The sequence below is a fragment of the Thunnus albacares genome, chromosome 12, assembly GCF_914725855.1.
Source record: "Thunnus albacares chromosome 12, fThuAlb1.1, whole genome shotgun sequence".
NCBI classification, from domain to species: domain Eukaryota; kingdom Metazoa; phylum Chordata; class Actinopteri; order Scombriformes; family Scombridae; genus Thunnus; species Thunnus albacares.
This window is the reverse complement of record NC_058117.1, coordinates 21,839,340-21,861,790: the sequence shown is the minus strand read 5'-3', so window position 1 is coordinate 21,861,790 and position 22,451 is coordinate 21,839,340. Positions and strand designations below refer to the sequence as shown.

Genomic DNA, 22,451 nt, shown 5'->3' with positions numbered 1-22,451 from the left:
ATTAAGATGCCTGTATTTACCGTGGGTTTCATTGTGCTCTCTTTGTCTCCACTGCCTCCTGTAATATCTTAACCATCATAATCATAATTTAATTTTAAAAATCCCTTTAGGTAGAGCTTTCCTTGAGCAGAAATCATTGCAAACACTGGTTCAAAAAATGACAGCTATCAAATCCCATTGCATCTATTGCATGTTTTCAGAGGTTGCAGGACTTGAGGGGCAGGAATGAATGGACACAGCAGCGAGTGTAGCCGAGTGAATCCGAAAATCCTGCTGACCGACCTGTATGTGTTTTCTCCACAGAGGCAGAGAGAAGCGTGACTGTGAAGGGAAAGACGTAACAACTCCCTACCTTCCACAGCTCCTTCTGGAGGGTGGACTGTGTACAGACTCGTGCTTAAAGAATTAACTTGCAAGAGAAGACATTTACTACTTGTGAAAGAAGAAAATAACATTTCTTCTCGCCTTCTCTCGCATGCGGGCAGCGACACTGAACACTTGAGCGGAGCTGACGGCTAGTGAGATACGGGGGAGCTGCCACGAATAGATCCAGTATCCACGACCGGGGTCGGCCGGGATAGGACCTCGTGTTCCTCTGGCAGTGGACTGCTATCTTTCTCCCCTCTCGTTTTACTCTCTGGGCTTCTAACTCTTCCGTTTTGGCTGTGAATTACTGAAGTGGATTTTCGGGCTTGCTACAAACTGAAGACGGGACTAAACGTAGTGGTTCAGAGAAGGAGAGAAATGCCAACGGCGGTGACAAAGAGGAGATTCAGTAAGTGCACCGTTATCTTTTTTGAATGTCCCCCATTGAACTTGAGACGCAGCTTTCAACGTTGCCGTTAGCCAACTTGCTGAAATGTTAGTAACGGCATTCATTTATCTGTTTGTTAAACGTGCTGCAGAGGCTGTAATTACTTAGAAAATGCTTTTAGAGGTTTAACGTTAACGGTAAAATATTGGAAGTCAGCGCCGTCTGACAAAAACGGGCTAACGGCAGACAGACAGCCACGCATACAGTTTGTTGCTGTTTTTATTTATGCTAACTCTCAACGTATAGCTAACAACTTTGAATTCAGTGCCAAATGAGGAGGGATAATAATTTGCTTTTAAAGAGTCTCATAGAAATACTCGGTCGTCAGTTTTTTATATATATAATGACCCTCCAGATATTAAGGTGAATGGGGAAAGAAGAGGCGGATTATTCGTCTCAATCACTTATTTCATGAGTGATTTTCGATGTACAAACCTGCGCAGAGTTGGCAATAAACTGAGCTCAGGCACTTTTCAGTGAGCAAATTGACGTAGATGTAGTCTTTGCAGGGATGAAAGCTTCAGTCAAGCAGAAAATATGTCGAGACTCACTAATAAAATAATAAATAGGAGCAGTAGTGGTCAGTGGGGCGTGAGCTAGTCGTCATCCTGTTTTTTTTTTTTTGTCTAATTGCAATGTAATGGTTTGCTCTCATTTTTTGTGTCCCATTATATTAAAAAATGATTTCCCATCCATAGGGTGCAGTTGCTCTCCTTAAACCTGGCTTTTCACTTCATGTGAACGCGCATGAGTGCGTGAGTGCGTGCTCCTGAGCGCCCCGGCATATAAAATTTTTGCTCTTTCTTTATTTATCACTACCAGAGACAGGTATTTGAGTTCTTGTATGCCTATCTTTTGCAAAAGCTCCTGACATTAAGGTGTCATTCATCTGCCCTTAAAAATCACTATTGCTGCAGCACTGGCTGTGGAGACAGGTTTTGATGTCATGATTTTGCTCCTTGCAGCTGAGGCAAAAGCATAAATTTCAACAATCATCCATCCATTAGAGTATTCAATTGTAAAATCTATTTTTGTGACAAGCTTTTCCAGGTGCGCCACTTTAGATAATAGCCCAAAGCTCTCTTCAGGTCTTGAACAGATCTGAAATAGGGGGAGTGTTTTTCATTGGGTGGATATACAGAAAGATTTTCAGCATTGCATCAAGCCCGCAGCCCTGTTTGATTTATTTAAAGAAAGGATTGGAAGCAATTTTTGCAGGGTGAGTGACATACTGAAGTAGCCTCATGGCCATCCTTTATCAATACATGAATCCGATTATAGCTGTCACAGACACAATGAAGAGACATAACTATGAGCCAAACTGTAACAGGATGATAGAGGGTGGGATAGTTTCTTGGAATTGCATCAGAGGCTTTCTGCAACTGAATCCTAGGCCCCACTGCATGTTTGGGTTTCTAACCTTCAGCTCCTGCCAACTGAAAAGAAAGTGACATGGTGTATTTCTATTCTAGATTTAGGGTAATTTGATATTAAACTGTCCTATAGGCAGCCTACTGTAAAACATTATGGCTTTTTTCAGACTGCCTCTCGGGTATCTGGTACAGTTTGGATCTATACAGAGTTACCTGTTGTTATCTGGTGGATGAATATTTCATCATTTAAACCTGTGTTGACAGTGCTGTTTGCTGCCATGTTGCTGAAGCATTAAGGTTTTCTTCAGTCATGTTGGTGAGTCATTTTAGGGAAGCTTACTGTGTTTATCCTGGCTTATTTTCCTGTTTATTGTCTCTTTTTATGGGCTGTGAAAGTCATTATTCCGTAAATCTTTTACCTTTTTAATGTTTTCTGTAAATTCTGTTTATATTTGCATCTTTGATTGAAACACTGGTGTTTATTTGCTGAATAGTGACACATTCCTGCTTGTCATTAGCCCTACTTCAAGACAAAAATGATTCAAGAGAAGACATTGGACTTATTTGGCTAAATCCCCATGACTCCTGGGGGATTACAGGTTGGCCCACAATGGATCACTACATCGCTTTCTTCTTTTGTTCCTTGCCAGAAGAGTCAACAGTTCATCGAGCCTTTCAATTGGGAAAGGGTGTCTGTGAAAGAAATTGGTCTAGGCGCTTAGCTGGTGATGTCACTGGCTGTGCATACATGTTGGCAAGCAAGGCTGAGAAAGGATGAAAACAACCAAGAAACCTCAGCTAACTGACAGTGTAGCCACCTCACCTTTGAAGTATGATTTTAGGGTTATTTTAACAGAAGATACAGTGAGATTTAAAGCCCAGTCATGACCATTCAAAATGCAGTACAAATATATCAACCTGAATAATTGAAGAGATTGAATTAGTGGAGATTTTTTTTTCTCAACTGATCATGATTAGAGATAAAGAAAAGAAAATTAAGAGTATTACAAGAAAATGTATATATATTTATAATTTCCAAATTTCAATTAAAATCTGGTATAAAAGATCTGATAGTGTCATCCTGCCCATTGCGCTGTATGGTAGTGAACTATGGGGTCCACTCAGTCATCATAGCTATACCTGTGGGCGCAAACATCCAACAGAATCTTTACATGCAGAAAAACACCAACAAATGCATGTAGAGCAAAATTAGGCAGATATTCACTGATAATTAACATTCAAAAGAGAGTACTCAAATTTTTTAATCACCTTAAATCCAGCCACCTAGACACTAGGGGTAGGAATCTTTGGGACTCTCACGATTCAATGCCATTCCGATTCTTTGGTGTCCGATTCGATGTAGAATAAATTCTCAATTGAATGAATAGCAAAGGGGCCCCTATTTACTCTTGCTCCAGTATTCTGTGTGCCAAACCCTTCACTGGTGTCCTTGGTCCACTGAAATACAATATGAGACATAAGCGGCAGATAAGATAAATTGGCTGCAGCCTTTTTATTTTAAAAAGTTAACTGCATTTGAATGAATTAATTTGAAAGCAGTCTCCTGCCTGTATGAGAATAATAAAATGAGGGGGAGGCGGAGTGCTCCGCTGTGTTGTTATTAAGGTCATGTCTCCAGCAGTGGAGAGCAGCCTCTCTGCTGCACCGTTAGCTCCAGGGAAAGCCATCGTTGTCCAAGACGCTGAGCGGGTGCAGGGTTGTTGAGGTGAAACAGACTGAGTTATTTTCTTCATCTCAGAGTTGGTTTAAGTTGTTTAATGCTGCAGTGTGTGTTGGTCAGCCAGTCTCGTTTGTTACTACTGATAGCTGCTCCACTCCGCTAATAATAGACTCTGAGTGACGGTGTAGAAAGTTCACAATGTACTTCATGTTTGTCTCACAAAGGTAATTATTTAGTCATTAAATAAAAAAAAAAGCTTCCAACTGCTGCCTTTTTTGAAGAAGAACTGCAAGATAACTGTAGTGTGTACGCACTGTAGACTGTCCGGGTGCTGCACTGCCCTTGCAGTTGAGTTCCACCTTTTTCGTTCTGTCAACATCACGTTATTAACTAACACTTCAAAAATCGATTTTTGACATTTGTGAATTCATGCAGAATCATCCATGTCCGCATCACGATGCATGTAAGAATGGATTTTATCCCCCACCCTTACTAGACGCCGTCCATTCCAAAGCCCTCCAAACCCAAGAGCTAAGCCCAGAAAAGAGTCCCCTATGTCAATTGGTGCTAGACTAACTGCCACCTCTCAGACACACTCTTACCAGTCTCATACAAACACTACTTTCAAAAAACCAGTGAGAGTAAACCAAATTATAATGCAATGTAAAGAAAGCTATCTGGAACACTGGAAAGAAGAAACTAAAGGCCAAAGTAGATTAAAATGTTATCTGGCCCTAAAAAGAGATTATGAATTGGCAGAATATTTTGCTCCTGTCAGAGATAGAAAGCAGAGACAGACCAAACAAGTACAGGCTCAGTGACCATAAACTGGCAATTGAAAAAGGACGACACAAAAAATCATGACAACCAAAAGAAAACAGAATATGGGTTGGGTATGTAATATGGGTATAAGTATAGGTTGAGACAAAGATGCACTTCCTCCTACAGTGTAAAACATTCAATAAATAAGGATCATTAAATAAAGAACAGTTACTTTAACAAGTTCAACTCTAAAATGTCAGATTTCAAGGAGCTTAATGACCTCTCAAAATGAAAAACACTCCTAGGAGGAGACAGCCCATATCTTTAGAGCTGCAACAATTAGGCCTAGTCAATTAATCGATTGGTTACCAACTATTAAATTAATCACCAACTAATTTGATGATTAATTCATTGGTTTGAGTCATTTTGTAAGGAAAAAAAAATCAAAATTCTCTGATTCCAGCTTCTCAAATGTGAATATTTTCTGGTTTCTTTAGTCTTTTATGACAGTAAACTGAATATCTTTGGGTGATGGTCAGGACAAAATAAGACATTCAAGGACATCATCTTGGGCTTTCAAAAACAGCGATCAACACTTTTCACCATTTTCTGACATTTTATGGACCAAACAACTAATCTATCAATCAAAAAAGTAATTGACAGGTTAATCGATAATGAAAATAATTGTTAGTTGCAGCCCCTTGCTGCCCAGCATGTATCAACATGCCACAACCTGCGGGAGAATGGATTACCTAGATACACACAGCACATGCATGCATTCACACACAGCACACAGTGTGATGTGATTTGTTGAAATGTAATTGGGGAGATGGTCACTGAGTGAATTACTTTGTTCCTACATACGATCCATAACATTACTGTTAACTGGGGATGTATTTCAATATGGCCACTGTACCCCTGCATAGGATATAGTGTATATATATAATTAATATTTATCATTTGTAATGTTGTGTTAGTGTTCATAATACTGTTATTGTGTACTGTCCAAATATTTGGACAAATTGTACGGTATTACTTTGGTAACATTGAATTGAAGTAAATACTATAACAGTAATTACTGATGTGAATAAACATTTAACAGTATAATAAAACATTCACACTTTGGATTTAGTTGTTGTGTGGTATTAGTCCTTGTATCTTAAGACCTAACAACTGGGGAGTTATAGCAGGTTTTAACCTGGTAGCACTGTGCTTTTGTTTAAATTTGAATCACAAATTCTGACTTCAAATTGAAATACTGGCTTTTTCATGCTGTATCTGTTGTGTTTGTTGACCTGAATACATCGCTGGACTGTGTGAGCATTTGTATCTAGTTGTGAAGGGTATTTCCTAGCAGGCCTGGTCTGGGGCTAGTAGCCAGAGCATCTGCCTCAACTTCCTCCTATGCCGGTGCTCCCTGGCAGTGGCCGGATTGAATGGCACTGTTATAGAGCTCAAGCTCCTCTGTGGCCACATGCTGAAAAACCACCAGGCACAACCCTCTCCCAGCTGACGCTCTCTCATGCTTTCCATATGGGTAAAATCTTGGTAATTTCAGGGCCCTGGAGCTCTAATGAGAGGTTTTGCCCATAGTGTGTTGGTCTGTGGTGGGCGGGATCAGCGTTTCTCGGGTTTATAGGGGATTTTAACTACTCCGAGATGCCTCACTGGCCCACTGTCAGGGCGTTGGCACAGAGAAACTAAGAACTCTTTTTAACCAGACAAACTGGTTCAGACTGGTTGTGATGGGGCTCTTTGGCATGGGGGGGGGGGGGGGGGGGGTTATAGGAGACAGGCTATAAGCTAAAGTTTACATTCAAGGCTACAAATTAGGTCAGTTACTCTTGGTTTTAAGCAGCAGATTCAGATACTCTGTTCAGATACACATATGAAGTGTGCTTATTTCCTGCTTAGACATCAGGATATGTCTCTTGAATCTATGAGGACGCCGCGAGCAACTGCTATTGTCCTGTTTAGCATCCCATCCCCACATAAGGACAGGGTGCTCTTAGTAGCACGCATGGTGGATTTTTAACAATGCTTGTTCCTTAACGTCAGCAGCATAGAGGCAAAGAATGATTTACTACTCTGTCTGCGAGGGTAATGTAGGAGCAATTTGACTGCTGATTGAAACCAGGTCTCCCATTTCAGAGTCCACTGGTGGCATTATAAACCATTTACACCGATGTTTTACAGGGCACCCCTGCAATGGGGAAAGTGGAAACAGACACACGGCCTAAAAATGACCCGTGCTACAATGAGAGGCCTATTTTTATCTTTTCCCTGTGTGATTTGTTGTTTTTACTTAAGACGATGTTAGTGTTGCTGAGTGAAGTAGTGGATATGGATGACATTGAAAGGTCAAATGTTCGGTTAATCACTTTTCTCTGTTTCTCATTAAATAGACGGACCTCCTAGATATAGGGGATCCATCTGGTTTAAATTATGCTGCCTTCTCTTTAAATGGTAGAGCTTTTTGTCAAGCCATTATGTGTGAATCAGAACTGTAGTCTTAAGTCTGAAAATTGGCTTAGGCAATTTGCTGCTTCGAGACCTTGTGACATTTGTGCACTTGTTCTGTATCAACATATGTTAGAAAGTAGCTATTACGTGAATGGACCAAGCATCCTTAATTATACTTTTACCACCTAGGCCTTAAAAAAACACAACTTATTACAGAGTGCTTCTGAAGAGAGCAAGAGGAGCAGACTTCTTCAGACAGCGAGCGCTAACGAGCAAAGGATGGTGGAATTAGATGATTGGCCATTTATGATGTTAGTATTCTTTATAAGGCAAGCAGAACTTTGTTTATATAGCACATTTCACACATGTTAATGCAACTGTTAATGACTAAAACTAAACACGTGCTGCATCTGCTTTACAGTGTAAGTCACCCAGCAAATATTATTGATTATAGCTTTTATTGTGACATGCAAAAACATGATGTGTTGAGTTACAGTCACTATGGGTGTCATATGTCAATTTAATTTGGTTTTAACAAAGGTTAGATGATGGTCTAAATCTACATTTAGATTTTTGTCTTTACCAGTCTCCATTACAGTATATACCATAAGTGAACTGACACAGTGAAGAGCCACAGGTCCTTTTTGCAGTTTTTCCACATTAATTTCATTCTTGCTCAACTGAACTTGATTTTACATGCGAATGATCATTTAGACAATTAAAAATCAAAGATAAGAATCAGATAAAATCCACAGTTTATTACTTGCCAACAACTCAAAAAATATCACTGATCTTTTTGTCATAGAATAGATTTTCTGATGTTAGGAATGGAATCTCCAGACACCAAATATCATACACACAATGTGCAGTTAGCCACCCATTGGTATGCATGGCCAAGTCTGCAGCGAGATGTAGAAACTGTTGCTATCCATCTGCCATCCCTGTGATCTCAGATGGCCCAGATGGCTTTGCATTCTCAACACACAGGCCATCTAATTAAAACTTTTAACCAGCAAACACAGAAACGTGGATTATTTCAGGTGTTGTTATTTATTGTTTTATTATTTATCATAGTACCACATATTAGGGTACCTACATATCTATATTTTTCTTCTTTCTGTTGATATATGAGTTATTACGCCTATATGAAGCATTTTATTGCATGTAGAATGCAGTTGTAAATGTTTGAGATGATGATAGGATACACCGAATCAATTTATTGACACTTTGTGATGACAATACATCAGTTTGAGGTATTGTTTATACTATTATTGTCAGATATTGCAGATTAATGTACCAATTTTTCCAGGGTGTTATTAGCAGATTGCTGATCCAATCTGCAATTTAAAAAATGCATTTTATCCTGCACTTGAATGTATAATTTAAAAGTGCACAGCAATCACAACACAGAGTGTTTAGCAAACAGTTTTACGGTTTTAATATCATTGGCACTCTAGCCCAGCCATGTGAAATTAAATTATTGTTTTTGTCCAAACAGAGTAATTACAGGTTTGTGTGTTCTTGATGAGTAAGGTGCTTATTCATAAGTTGCCTGCTGGTAGTGTGGGATTTTTTTTTTTCCAGGGGTGGCAATGTTAGTCCAAATTGAAATATCTCTTTTATATTTGATGTTGGTGATCCCCTGAGCTTTACTCTGGTGCCACCAGCAGGTTCACATTTGTGGCTTTTAGTGAAATATCTCAACAATTGTTGGCTAAATTGCTATGACATATGTATGTTGCCCCAAGGATGAGTCCCTGATGACTTTGGTGATATCTAGACATTCACACTGCCCAGAGCATGAATTCTCCTGTCTTTGGTGATCCCCTGACTTCTCCTTTCAGTGCCACCATGAGGTTCACATTTTAGTTTTTTAATCATATGTCTCAACAACTATTGGATGGATTTCCATGAAATTTGTTAGAAATATCCATATTACTAAGAGGATGACTCCTAATTGTCAATCCCTGATTTCTCCACTAGTATCAAAATTTCCACTTATCCTGACAATTATCATCTATGGATTACCAAACATTGTACAAACAGGCTTCTGCTTTCCACCAGGTATAATCTCATCTCGCTACTAAGTAGAGCAAGTTGTAGCTTAAAATAGAAGAAATGGTTAACAATATGACATGATTAATATAACAAGTTTTGTTAACTGGTACCATAAATGTTGTTTTTGTACCAGACTGAATAATCAGACTTTGAAGCCGATGTTGCTCCAATAACATTTCTCTTATTTGATCTGTCAGTTCTCTGCTGGTGAATAATTATATGGTATTTCATTCAGGAAACTCAAATACCAGTAAAATCAGCTCTTGTATTATTTTCCTGGCTGTGGTTTTTGTGGTTGCTATGGTCACACAGCAATCTATGGAAGCAAGTTGAAAAAACTGAACAATCATAAAATCTGACAGCAGTGGCAAAGACCTGTGCGCATTCACGAGAGCGGCAGCCGCGCTCCCTCTCCTTGCTGCTGACCTCGGCGACGAGGACATCAATAAATGGTACTGATGGTCCATGTAGATTGATGATGATGTGCGTTCTTGAAGTTTAACAACACGTTGTGCCATTTAGTATCACCAAATGCAGTGTGCTTGATCTACTACGTGTGATGAATCAAACAATTGACTTTGCAATTTACTCAGTATCTGAACAGTACAGTGGTGTGGTTGTTCAGCTGAAGTGATGTCTCCTATTTTTGACACCACATGTGGCTGTTTTTGTTGTATTGTAAAATGCCACTTTTGGTTTTTTTGTTATCCCAAAGAGAAACCTCTTGTGATGGGGCAAAACTCTGTTACATTTTGAGCTCTTGAATAATATACTTTTAAACTTTCATAACATTGAGTGTTAAAGTAAACTTATAATGGAAATATGAGACTCATTCTCAGGCAGTCCTTATTTTTCCAGTGCTGAAAATATATAAAATCCTGATGCCACTGTAATGCATCAAATCCGATTGTGAACTGTATGAATCATTAGAGCCTAAATAGCCTTGTGTCCTCTTTATTTGCCATATCTTATGTATTGGTAAATGTACCAGGGAGACATGCAACATGCGTGTAAGACCTCAGTGCATTGGCAGCACATTTGCCCAGTCAGCAGAAGTGTACAGATGATGCACTCTTTCATTTCAGACAAACGCTGAATGGGGACAAATGGAGCAACGGCTCACTGGCTGGTGTCATTGGTTTTGCTTGTCACTGTCAACCAATCCTTTTCAGGTTCCCCTCTAATTAGAACACACACACAGACCCTCACACACACAAACACACAGGCTGTATCTGAATTGATGCAGAACATTACATGAAGGTCAAACAGTCAGCTGTCTTGTCAAGCTGGACTTAAATGTCACATACTCCATGCTTCAAAAATGCAGGAAGACATTTGATTGGTTATGTAGATTAAATATTGACTGCAATGAACAATGAGCCAGTTTTCACACTGAGGTTGGCCTGGATTTTCAGTTTTCATAAAAAGTTTAGCCGCGCAAGATAGCAGATCTCTCCTTTGATGTGAAACATGTCCTTCTTGTCATGCATGTACTTTATTATTCACAATTGACAGTTATAACTATGCATAAATATTGATGAGATACAAACATTTGGAATTTGACAGTCATAAAGCTGTTCTTTATGTTGTTAGAGAAGGGAATCATGATGTGATTTAACATGCTCTCTTACACTGGAAAGATGTCAGCACACCATAGCTTTTGCAGGTGTTTTTTTTTTTCCTCTAAAAGCTCCATTCCTCAAGGGAGTATCTGTCCAAGCCATTACCAGTTTTGGCGAGAATATGGTTATACAAGCACACGGACAGTTGGAGTATGAGATTGTGTGCACTTTGAAGTGCAAAAATCATGCTGACTGTCAGGAAAAAGAATTAGAAATCAGTATTAAGGCACTTTGTCAGGTTGCTTTTAGCTTATGGAAGCAGTTAAGCTACTTTCTGACTGACAGTTGAAACCCCTAACTGAAGGCAAATTTTATCACACTTGCATCAAGACAGTCTTACAACAATTTTATTTTTGCATACAGAAAAAAAAAAAAATTACAGTAACTGGCGGTGTGTTGATTGTCGCAAGTGAAACCTCTGACACAGGATCCCTCATTGGCACTAGCTGGAAGTGCTAAAGTACAACAGTGAATGGCAGAAAAGTGCATGCCTTGCACTCCGTCTGCCCCGCTGGTACGGCAGATGGATAGGATTTTAGGGAGTGGGGGCAGGGCTCTTTGGCAGTGAGGGACGGAGATGACAGCTCTTCGTCCGTGGAGGGCTACCAAGGGCCTTGGCTCTGAGCACCTACTGTGTCCTCCTGACAGAACCTTGATGCCATCAGAGACCATTAGCGTTGACAACATGTCATCATGTCACACTGCAGCTCATGGTCAAGCAATGAATAAATAAGAACAGTAAATAAAGATGGCACACTTGGAAATGAACAGGATTTTTGCTGATTCCTGTCATGTACATCACTTTTATTTAATAGTATGACTAAGCTTACATAAAGGCTGCACAGATGATGCTTCATTGCAGTATTTCCCCTGCTGTCCAACTGCAGTCTTGGCTGATGGCCTTTGCTAGAAGCATAGACTGTCTAGAAAGCCTTTACAGTGTTGGAGATGTTTTTCAAGATGCCGTGATTTGATTAAACCCGAAAGTATGACACAAGTGAAGACAAGTGACTCTAATAAAGCCATGTAATGCAATAATTCAGTGACTGAATTAAGGGCTGAGAAAGGCTTAAGAGGGTGCTGTTCTCACAGCCAGGCCTAATTTTACAAAAAAAAAAATTGAAGACTTAAGTCTACTTACTGTAAATAATTTACTCTCAGGGCTTTAGCTTGTGTTTGTCAAATGCTGAAACGTGTGAAAATCATTTCACATGGTCAGGCTGACTGAAAAGACAAACTGTATTTTAAAGGTTTGTGGTGTTGGCAAGTGATGAGATATTACATAGTGGAAATTTGAGGGTTTTTTCTCTTCTACTGCTTATTTTTAAGAATATATTTTGATCAAAATCAGACATTTGAACTATTCTCCAATGCTTGTTATATAAGCAAACCTGGTGTCCCATAACATAAATTAATCACACATTATTTTTAAGTGAGAAAATTGCCAAGAGATAAGGCTGAAATTCCTAATACTTTCCATCGGTTTTACTGTTCCACTCTCTTATCTTGGTACAAGAAGATGAAGTAACAGGGAAGGAATAAGCACTGGCACTTGTGAACTTGCTTTTAATGGAATGTCCATGCAGTGACTGAAATGATAAGTTGTTTCCTGTATCCTGTTTATATATAAATATGGGCTATGATGATATAAATGACCCAATACATAGTTTCACATTACCAGCATTCATCAGACTCACAATAAGTACGTTTCAAGGTTACACACTGTAGTGCAGAGCTGAAATCATGTAGAATTTTCCTAACTGTAGTCAGGAAGTAATGGAACATCACAGCATGAGGTTACAGAGTGGTTTGGGTGGTGGAAGGAGGGGAACCAATTTAGTTCTATCTGTAATAAATAGGGCTGTCAGAGTGAAGGAATTTACCCTGCGGTGATTTAGGGTGGCTCAACAGCACGGTATGCGGTCATATGTGGTATTAGTGCCTTTTTTTTGGGGGGGGGGGTGAAAATCAAGGTATGCTAGTCTGATTATGTGTCAGCCGAATGGAGCAGCAGTACCTGATCAACATGGAAAACACTTTAAATCGTGTTGTGGCAGGAAACAACGTTGGCCTATGTCCTCGTAAACTTGGGATTTATGAACAGAGTCTGGTTGGACGCGCCTTTAGTATGATTGGTGGAAAACTACTTTACCTTGCAGGTTAAACGGCAGCCTGCTCAGCCGCGCGCTGACCCAGGAGAGTTTAAACATATAATTGAGACAAAATATTCATCCAGATGTGTTTTTAACTACTAGGCAACAGCAGCATGGACCCCTGGTCAGCTCACCCTGAGCCTGGCTCTGTTATGAGGGCTGGGTGTCGGGTTAGCTTGTTAGCCTGGATGCTAGCTGTGGGAGGCTCCGTGGAGTCCCACAAGCGAGAACTTGCACAGAAGATGCTGTATATGGCAGGCAGGATCCTCTGGACTGGACAATGGGAGCCGCCAGAGATGGACCGGACCAGGGGAGCCACTGAACATTCAATACACATGCATTGAAGTGTAAAACCAGAAGGGCCTAGCCTCATGAAAAAAGGATAAACATGAACATAGCGCAGTTGTGGTGGTTGCTTGCCATCCACTGCAGTTGGCTTGTCTATAGCACGGTATTGCAATGTTGCGGTTACTGCGACAGCCCTAGTAATAAGTAAGGGATAATCAACGAGTAAGTGTGCATTAAAAGGTTTTAAGGCACAACGTGGAGGCAAAGAACCACCCAATGTGAAGCGCCTTAAAACTGTTTAACACACACCTACTACTAAGTTGATTATCCTGTTTATGCCATGGTCATTTGCAGCGCATCCATCAATGTGGTATATACTTCATGTAAATATTATAAATAATAAATAAATAAATAAACATTCACTAATATATATATATGTGTGTGTGTGTGTGTGTGTGTGTGTGTGTTTGTGTGTGTAAGCATTTAAAAAAAAAAAAAAAAAAAAAAAAAAAAAAAAAAAATATATATATATATATATATATTTATATATATATATTTGTGTGTGTGTGTTTGTGTGTGTGTGTGTGTGTGTGTATACAATGCCGTACAAAATACACATGCAATTATACAAGACAGAAAAATAAATAAAATAAAATAAATACCATTAAAGGACATTAAATCAAAAGGGTTAACATCTCATCATCCATGAATTCATGTCTGTTCAGAAACTCGTATTTAAAATGATTACAGTTCCACATATTGAACCCCTGAATGGAGAAAGCTGTGTGTCCAAAGCAAGCATTTTAAAATTCCCCACAGATCAACCCAGAATAAATGAGCCAGAAATGCTGAGATGTTTAATCTTGTCACTGAACACCTTAGGAAAACCTGTGTATAGACATGCACAAATTATTTTGTAAATTTAGTGACTTTGTAAAAATCTAATATTTAATTTCTTCTGACCATGGCATAGTGAGACATGACCAGGTTTCAATTATGCTATAAAAGGAAGCTTATATAACATCGTAGTAGACTATATACAGACATTTTTTGGCAAAAAGGTCTAACAGTCTCATAGTCTTAGAAAGGAGGATATATATAAGGATATACTGGTCATTATTCTTTTCTTTCACATAAAACATGATTATAAACAAGCATTTTTGATAAGGATCCCTTTTAATTGTATTTATAATACATTGTGATAAGGATATACTGAGCAGGACATTTTAGTTTAAAAATTGGCAGTGCTGTCTAGGGGACAAACTATCTAACGGGGACACTGTTTATAAATGATCTCACACATATTTTTTGGTATTTTTATTTCACAATTTCCTGTTAGTCACTGGCCAAAATATACACTGATCCAATTTATCTTCAGCAAGCTAAATATTGGCTGATATATTGGCCTGGCCAATTTATTTTCCCCTCAGCATAATCACTCAAGTCTACCTATTATAGAACAGGCCTCCTTAGTTACACATAGCAGGGTATTATCAAAATTGTTGTTGATTATTTTTCTCTTGAACGACTAATCGATTCATTGAATAATTATTATTTCAGCTCTATTTCAATACCCACTACAGTACTTGAGTAACTACACCACTGATGATTTCCTAATCCTCAGTGTTTAAAACTATTATATGGTCCTGAGCAGTTATATGATATTTGAATAACATGTATGAAAACAACTAAAAAGTGCTGGTTAAATCTTGGAATAGGACTGTTTTTGTTGGCCTTGGTCTTGACTCAGTCTCAGGCTCATTTGGACTCACTCTATTCTCAGTTTTGGACCTGTCTGCATCCATTCTTTGTCTATTGTATTGCATATGGCTTTAATTTGTTTAGTTAATTTCTTTTCTTATAAATTCCTATTGTCCAGATTAAGGTTTTCAAGCAAATTGTAATTAAAAGCTAAAACAAAATTAAAATTGCCTGATTCCCCAGCAGTAATACACACACACAGGCTATTCAATTATGTCATTTAGTGAACTGAAGCAAAACCCATATGGAGTTCCTGTGAGCTTGTAAATAAAGTACTTATTCTTTAGGTGTTTGGCAATATTTTATTCCAGTTTACTGTAGAGGTGGTACTGTCGGCTTCATCTTCTCAACCTGGGTGTTGTCAGCACTGAGTCGTTATGATTCTTAATCTGATTTTTGACAATCCTTAGTCGCAGTTCAGATGTTTTCCTTCGCAGCCACCTTTTGTTTCTGCCTACCAGGAAGAGTCAAGAAGACCCTATGGACACAGGAAGGTGAGATCCATGCTGCAGCTCCTCCTAAAAGGGTAATGATTCATGAGGCCGGCTCTCCTTTCCCTTGGGCTGAGAGGAATAGCTGGCATTATCTTCCGCAAATGGGTTTGAAAATGCTCTTGGCCAGGTTGACCAAGGCACTGATTTATAGCTCAGGATGCACTGAACGGTTAGGCTCGCTTCTCTAACATAGGTATGAGCCCCCACTGCCACTGCGTGCACGAACACGAAACTCACATGTATACTCACAGCTCTCCACTTCACTGCTCACAATCTGTGTATCTTCAATTCAACTTTAGAAAAAGGAAGAAAGAACTAAATGTATGGTGGCGAAGTTGCGGAGTGGAAGAAGTAGCCCATTGTTCTTAATATGTCAAGCACAAGTATAAGCAGTTTTTCCACCTTTATCTTTCTTTGTCAAGGCCTATATATAGATATGAACCTTATCCTTGACTTGACGTAGGAACTGCTGTACTCTACCAGAAAAATAGAAATTGCCTCCTGAAAATTGTTCATTTTTATCTGGAATCTGAAAAGAAAACTCTTCTCTCTAAAATAGTGTGAAAAAGTGTGGCTAAGCCCTTTTGGATAGTTAAGTCTTAAGAAAGGCCATTGATTGCTTTGTGTCTTCCTCCCTAATAAGCTTTATATCTGTTCTCTGAGCTTTGAATCCTCCAAGCAGGTCTGAATTCCTACTTCCAGCTAGGTAATATTGTGTACAATATTTGAGATAATTAATTTACAGAGTAAATTGAAAATGTTTGAAAAAGCTGGAGTCACTTGAAATGGCGCAGATTTATCCAAGCCTTCAATTGTCACAAAGCAATTAACGTGGCAAACAACTTCACTGAGCCTCTCTGAAGAGCTAAGAATTCAGTCAGACAAACTCCTGTCTGATTCCCACGCTGGTTCTTCTGCATTACACAGAAATGGTCTTATGCTTCGCACGCAAACAGGCATCAGTCTCATAATAAGTCAACAAGGATTACTAACTGACGGAGAGTAAGTGATAGTAATGACGGAGCAACCAGTTTGTTTTCACATCAAGCATGTCCTTTCCTGTGGTTGTGTTTAGCCTTTTCTCATCAGAATTGCAGGGCCTTGCAGAACCGGGGGGGGGGAGGGAAAGTCAGACTGCAAACAAGGGTTGCACAAACCGGATTTGACTAACTTTGTGAAGCGTTTAAAATGCAAACTGACAGAGAATGTTTTAGCCAACATCACCTGCTTCTAGTGTTACAGTCCGCCCCATTAGAAAATTCCCAGTCCTGTCTCACCATTGTTACGTAAGATCTACATAAAGGCAGTGAGGTTGCTCACATCTCGTCTCTCTATGGAGCCACAGGGTCTCTCTAGAGGATCAGCAGCAGTTGCTTTGGGTTTTAATGAGTGACATCTAAAGTCTGTATGTCTCAGAGGTCTCCGCATGGTGTCTGTCCACACTATCATCCATCTTTCTAAACCTCCCTGCACCCCCCAAACCCCCACCCCATCAGAAAATCACCTTTTCCAAGCTGGATGTTAATGTTTCTAAATGGTGTACTTACAAGTGGATTATTTAAAAGGCTACGTGTCAGACAGATCTTTATCTGGCAGCATGGCAGCTTGACTCGGACTCACTCTGCTTCCTTTCTCTGCATGTTGATTAGCTTGTTTTTCTCCCTGTTCCTTGCTTTGCTGTGTAGTCTTCTGTGCTAACTCACCTCATGTGAACAGGGCATAGTTAGAGAACTCGCACGGAATGGTTAATCCTTTTCTGTCTTGTATTCCTTGAACGGAACATAGTCAAGACTACTAGGCAAATGTTTTATGCATAAAGTAGAGAATATGGTGATATTTCCCATTCTGAATCAATCTGAATTCTGAACCTACAAATTAGAGGAGTCATTTAAACCTCTTGCACCTGCAAACATGTTTGTTAGGCAGGTTAGTTATTGGGTATTGAACATGTAATTATGTTTTTTTTCTCTCATGTGATTAACACTCAGTATTATTTTTGGTGTACGGACCACTGATTATGGCTGAAACAGTGAATGCAGACAAAAGTAGAGTATTTGATCCTTTTTATATGTTATTAGATAATGACACGTTTTCATTTAAAGTTTGTTTGAAGGAGAATCATAGATTTCTTTCTAAACACATTATACATGTTAGAAAATAATTGTTGAAAACATGAGAAGAGTGAACAATTTAGTACTGAACTGTGGAGTTAGAGCGTTAAACTGTTTTTCACCATTAGCCTACTATGTTCAGGATTTTTTGGGCGGGCTTGAAATGGTGGTTCGATGTAAAGGGGTTACTAGCATGACACCTACCCCAATATATAAACACTAGAGTGCACATACTCATAGTTACTATTTTTACACCGGGTAGTTTTACAAACTTTCATCAGAGACAACTGGGATTCACTTTGGATACTCTGCTATTACCGCTGAATGGGGCCATTTTCGGTCAACGTTAGCGCTCAAGGATTTATTTTAAACCCAGTGGAAGCATCCGTTGATGGGTGGAGCTGCCAGCGGCTTCGGCCTCAGCACCGGCTGTTAGTCTGGGAGGACGGGTAGAGTCAACGGATATGGTGCCGGCAGGCCGCCTGCGGCCTCGGCTTTAGCACTGGCTGTGCGGCTGGGGAGGTCAGGCAGCACTTCACCAAAAAGCACAGTGTGAGAGGCAATTGCTCCAAGGTTGATGGCAACAATAAAGCTGCCAAGGACGTTTCAGCAGAGAAGTGAGTTAACGTTAAGTGCACTGAACTCCATTGAAAAAAGTGACAATTTAACATAAAGATGATTGGTGATGGATCAAACAAGTGACATTTTTTACTGAAATAAATCCACATTTACCACATTTACCAAAATATGTGTGGAATTAAACAGTGGCTCCTAACATTACTTTATTTTTAGAATATCATCCGTGTTGCCTGTCTTACACCTACAAACAAGGCTGATTTTAAATTGTGCATTTTTATATGGGAGTTTGGTATGAGCGTTGTTCATCAGAGGCTGTTCAGTTGGGCCATGCTTTCAGTGCCTTCAGCAGACACGCCCCCAGCACAACTCAGAGAAGAGTTATGCTTATTCTTCCATGATTTTGAAACGTAATTTTTATATACGTGGCGACTTTTTTAATCATTCAAATTCGGCTGGGTGGATAATTACATGTTTTTCTGTGGTGCGACAAACTCAGAACACATATTTATCATTGCTTTACACAGACTTTAAGTGTTCAGGCTATATCCATTTCACTCAAATAAGGATTCTGATCAGCTTACTGTTGTGTGGAAAAAACACTGTTGGCAACTTAACCTCTGATTACAACACTTACTGTGGTATGGCGCTTTAGAGATAAGGTGAAGCAATGTAATATTTGGCAGAAAAGGTGCATTTATTCAGTGATAGTCAGGTATTAAAATTTAATAGGAGTAACCCTTGTGATACATTTTTCATGTTTTCAGTGAACATTTTCAAAGTAAATGGAAAAGTGCATTGATAGTGGTATTCATGATTGCTTTTCATATATGAAACTCAGAAGTGACAGAGGGAAAAGTCAAGACTTGCCCACCCATAAAAAGCTTATGAGATGGAGTTTGAAGTGAAAAGCATGAGACCTGCTGAGAATCTTACCCAAGGCAAATGAAGAAAGCTGCTCTAAGTTCTTGTTATTTTTCCCTCTTGGAGGTCGAAAAGAGATCATCAATCTTTTATTCAAGAAAAACCCAATGCAATATTTCAGCAGTCTTTACAACTCTTTCTCAACATATTATTCTTGTCTTTTTTCAGTATGTAGTGACACACCGTCTTGTTTTATATTCTGCTCTTTGTTCTAAAAATTGATTATTAAAAACAAGGCCAAGGCAAGTACAATCGCTTAATAACAAGACACTAGTAATATGCAGCCACATGGCCCAAAAAAAAAAAAAAAAAAAATCTCACTTTTGCTTGCTACAAGGCTTATCTATGCTTTTGTACCTGCACAAAGCCAAGGCACTTTGATCTGATCTGAAAGTAACGTGCAGGCATACTTTATCTGCCAAAGGAAGCACCACAACTAAACAAACAAACTTCAAAGTAAAGTCCAGCAAGTTGGGAAATAAGTAAGATTAATTTAATTGAAAAATTAATTGCAGTTCTAATTGACTCCCTCTGAGGTAAACCTTTGGATGATATCTGATTAAAAAGGAGGAAAGAACTAAAACACTAAGACACTTAACAGTCATACAATTAGTTATGAGGGTAACAGTTGTATAGCTCAGTCGCTCATCTTTAATGGAATACAAAACAATATAGCCTACAGAACTATTATGCCTGGTGTTTGTACTACTAGTGGTCTAGTTATGTTTGCAATTTGTAAAACAAAGTAAATTCTACTTTTGATGCTTCAGTTTTCCTCCATAGAAAAGTAATCCATGAGTAGGGTTGGATGTGTTGATGGCAGATGATATTTTAAACTGTCCTTGTATTTTTTATTTTGATCTACCCACCTTTTAATACTGAAATGATGGGTTTGAATCCAATAAATATATACATTTTCTTCAATAAAATAGTCCCACAGTGCACACATAACTTAAAGAAGGTCAACATTAAGATCAGTAAAGCATTTCAAACATTTTGGACAGCTGCAGAGCTCTGCATAAATAAACTGTACGGTTACTTCTTTCCTTTGATGGTTTCATTTTACATTTTGTAAATTCTTGCACAGTGGTCAATAAGTGTCAGTCTAAAAAAATGTAGTAAAAGTTTTGGACAGGATTTGCCAGCCTGTCTTCATTCCCAGCATAAATAAAATACTTGAGGTTTAAATGCAGTTTTCAACCTATAGCAAAGTCGAGGCAACCACGCCCCACTCCAAAACGGCTCCACTTGCATCACCCACAGATGAACGCCAATAACCATTAATTGTAACCACTGGTTTCTTGCTTGCATCACAAAACGATGCCTGATTGGCCCAGATCCTGGCCCAGTATATTCGTCTGACTGCGTTGGAAATTCTGACTGATTCTGGCTTGAATGATCTGAACCTAATGGTTGTACAACTACATTTGTGGCTTCCCACTTGTGATTGGACCACCCAAGGAAAATTAAAGCGCTGACTGGGAACAAGGTCTTTGATGGGGCTTTCCATAACTTGAGGTTAAGGGAATCAAGGTCCCAGGTTTTGGTTGAGAATCAACAATCTAGAGTCCTCCAAAATGCCAACAAACAAAAAATGATTTATAAGATAAGCAAAATAATTTGTGGTTGTCTGCATATTCATTGCTGACTTGTCCCATTATTCAGAGGCTCATTTACATTTTAAGCAGCATATCATGGTCAAGGACTGTGTGTACTTCCTCCTGTGGGCCTTTGGAGCATTCCAATGAGTTCACTCTTTGAGGGAAGAGATGGGCCTATTGATTAGAGACAGTCTGACCTGTGCTAACAGATGAGCAGCCACTCAAACTTAAAGCTTCAAAGAGAACCATGTCAGTGATTGACCTTGTTCAAGCTAAATTACGACACCGAAAAAGTTTAAATTTATTTTGTAATCATCATTTAATATGCATTAATAACTAAATTGGGTTTGTCAGATCAATGGATTTATTATACTGTGAAGTTTTAAGGAGAGGTCAGCCTTTCAACTTGTGATTTGTGTCTTGCCAATTATCTTGCTCCCACAGGCTTTCATCTGCAGCAATTTTTGTCACAGATGTTAAGTGCCAGTAAATGTTTGTCAATAATATGTCAGCCCGTCTGGGTTGTTAAATATACAGCATGTGTTGCTTTGGATGTGTGACAACCTAAATATCAGCTGTGTGTGGCTGTAAAAAAAATATGTGAAATGTCATTATAATTGGTTGTGAGATCACACTGTCCTTGGTTTTTAGCCAAGGAAAATTTGTGTGGATTGCTTCAACATATAGTAGCATGCTTAAATCCTCCTATCTCCGAAATGTCACATTTTCAAGGCTACAGAGGAACTGATATGTTGGAACATTCATATGTTTTGACAGTAGGGGCACAAAACGATAAATTATCCACTGATAAATTGGAAAATGTAATTACTACCCTATTATTTTTCCTATAATGGAATTTTAGCAGGTAATTACAACCAATATTAGAAGATATTGGACTGCTCAGTAGGATATGTTTTTTTTAAATGGAAACATGCGTTTTAAAATTTCTCATCAGCATGTGCAGAAGTGAGTTTGGTACTTAACATATTTGTGTGAGAGCATCCTCTGTTGGCTCTGTATTTATAACGCTCTCTGGTGCTGCTGAGCACCCTAGGCTACAGAATGATGAATTCATCGTTGCTTCCTCTCCACCGTTGCATGTTCAATGACCATACTGGTGTTTTTGCATGTTTTAGCCTAATCTTAAGTGTGCTTGTGTTGTGTAATGTACTGGAGCAGCTGCACTTAGCTTCATTCATCAGTTTGTGTGGTGGCTGACATTTGGTATGGTATGTGGTGCCTTCACGTACTCTTGGGAAACAACATAATGATACTTTTGTTGTTGTCAGTGAGAAACCAAGCAAAGCGCTATTATACAATCTGTAGGGCATGTCTGTTGTATGTTTTTGGGCTTTCCAGACATTGGCTCTCTGTTCATTTAAAGTAAAAAAGATGAACATAAGTGGACAGTCAGGAAAAGAAATGTGTTTGTCCTCACTGCAGCTCATGTTCATAATAATTGTCATGTCAGTCTGCACTGAATATGTTATGGCTGTGGATTGATCCTTCTTTACAATAATTCAAGGTGTCATTGCACACGAATGAATTATACTTTCAACTAATGTCAAAATGCACAATAGTTGATTTTTATAGGCTACAGCTTACCAATAATTATTATTACTTACCAATATATTATGCATTACTAGTTTGTCATGTTTTACCATACAAGGTTTAGCTATAGGTTATGATGTATTTTCTGTGCAATGGCAAAATCATAGAATTGGACATACACTACAATTTTTCAGTAGTCTTTAAATGAAGTATAGCGTT

General features: G+C 38.9%; 1 protein-coding gene across 8 annotated transcripts in view; it reads left to right on the top strand.

Moving 5' to 3' along the window:
- The first annotated feature begins 294 nt into the window (after positions 1-294).
- Positions 295-22,451, top strand: part of LOC122994647 (receptor-type tyrosine-protein phosphatase F) — a 187,205-nt gene continuing 165,048 nt past the window's right edge. For 5 of the 8 annotated variants that reach the window (XM_044369464.1, XM_044369462.1, XM_044369461.1 and 2 more), the window contains exon 1: positions 296-775. The gene's annotated coding sequence lies outside the window, so the exon portion shown is untranslated. Of the gene's footprint in view, positions 776-22,451 lie in introns of all 8 variants that reach the window. The other 3 variants (XM_044369458.1, XM_044369455.1, XM_044369457.1) reach the window with 1 other exon arrangement.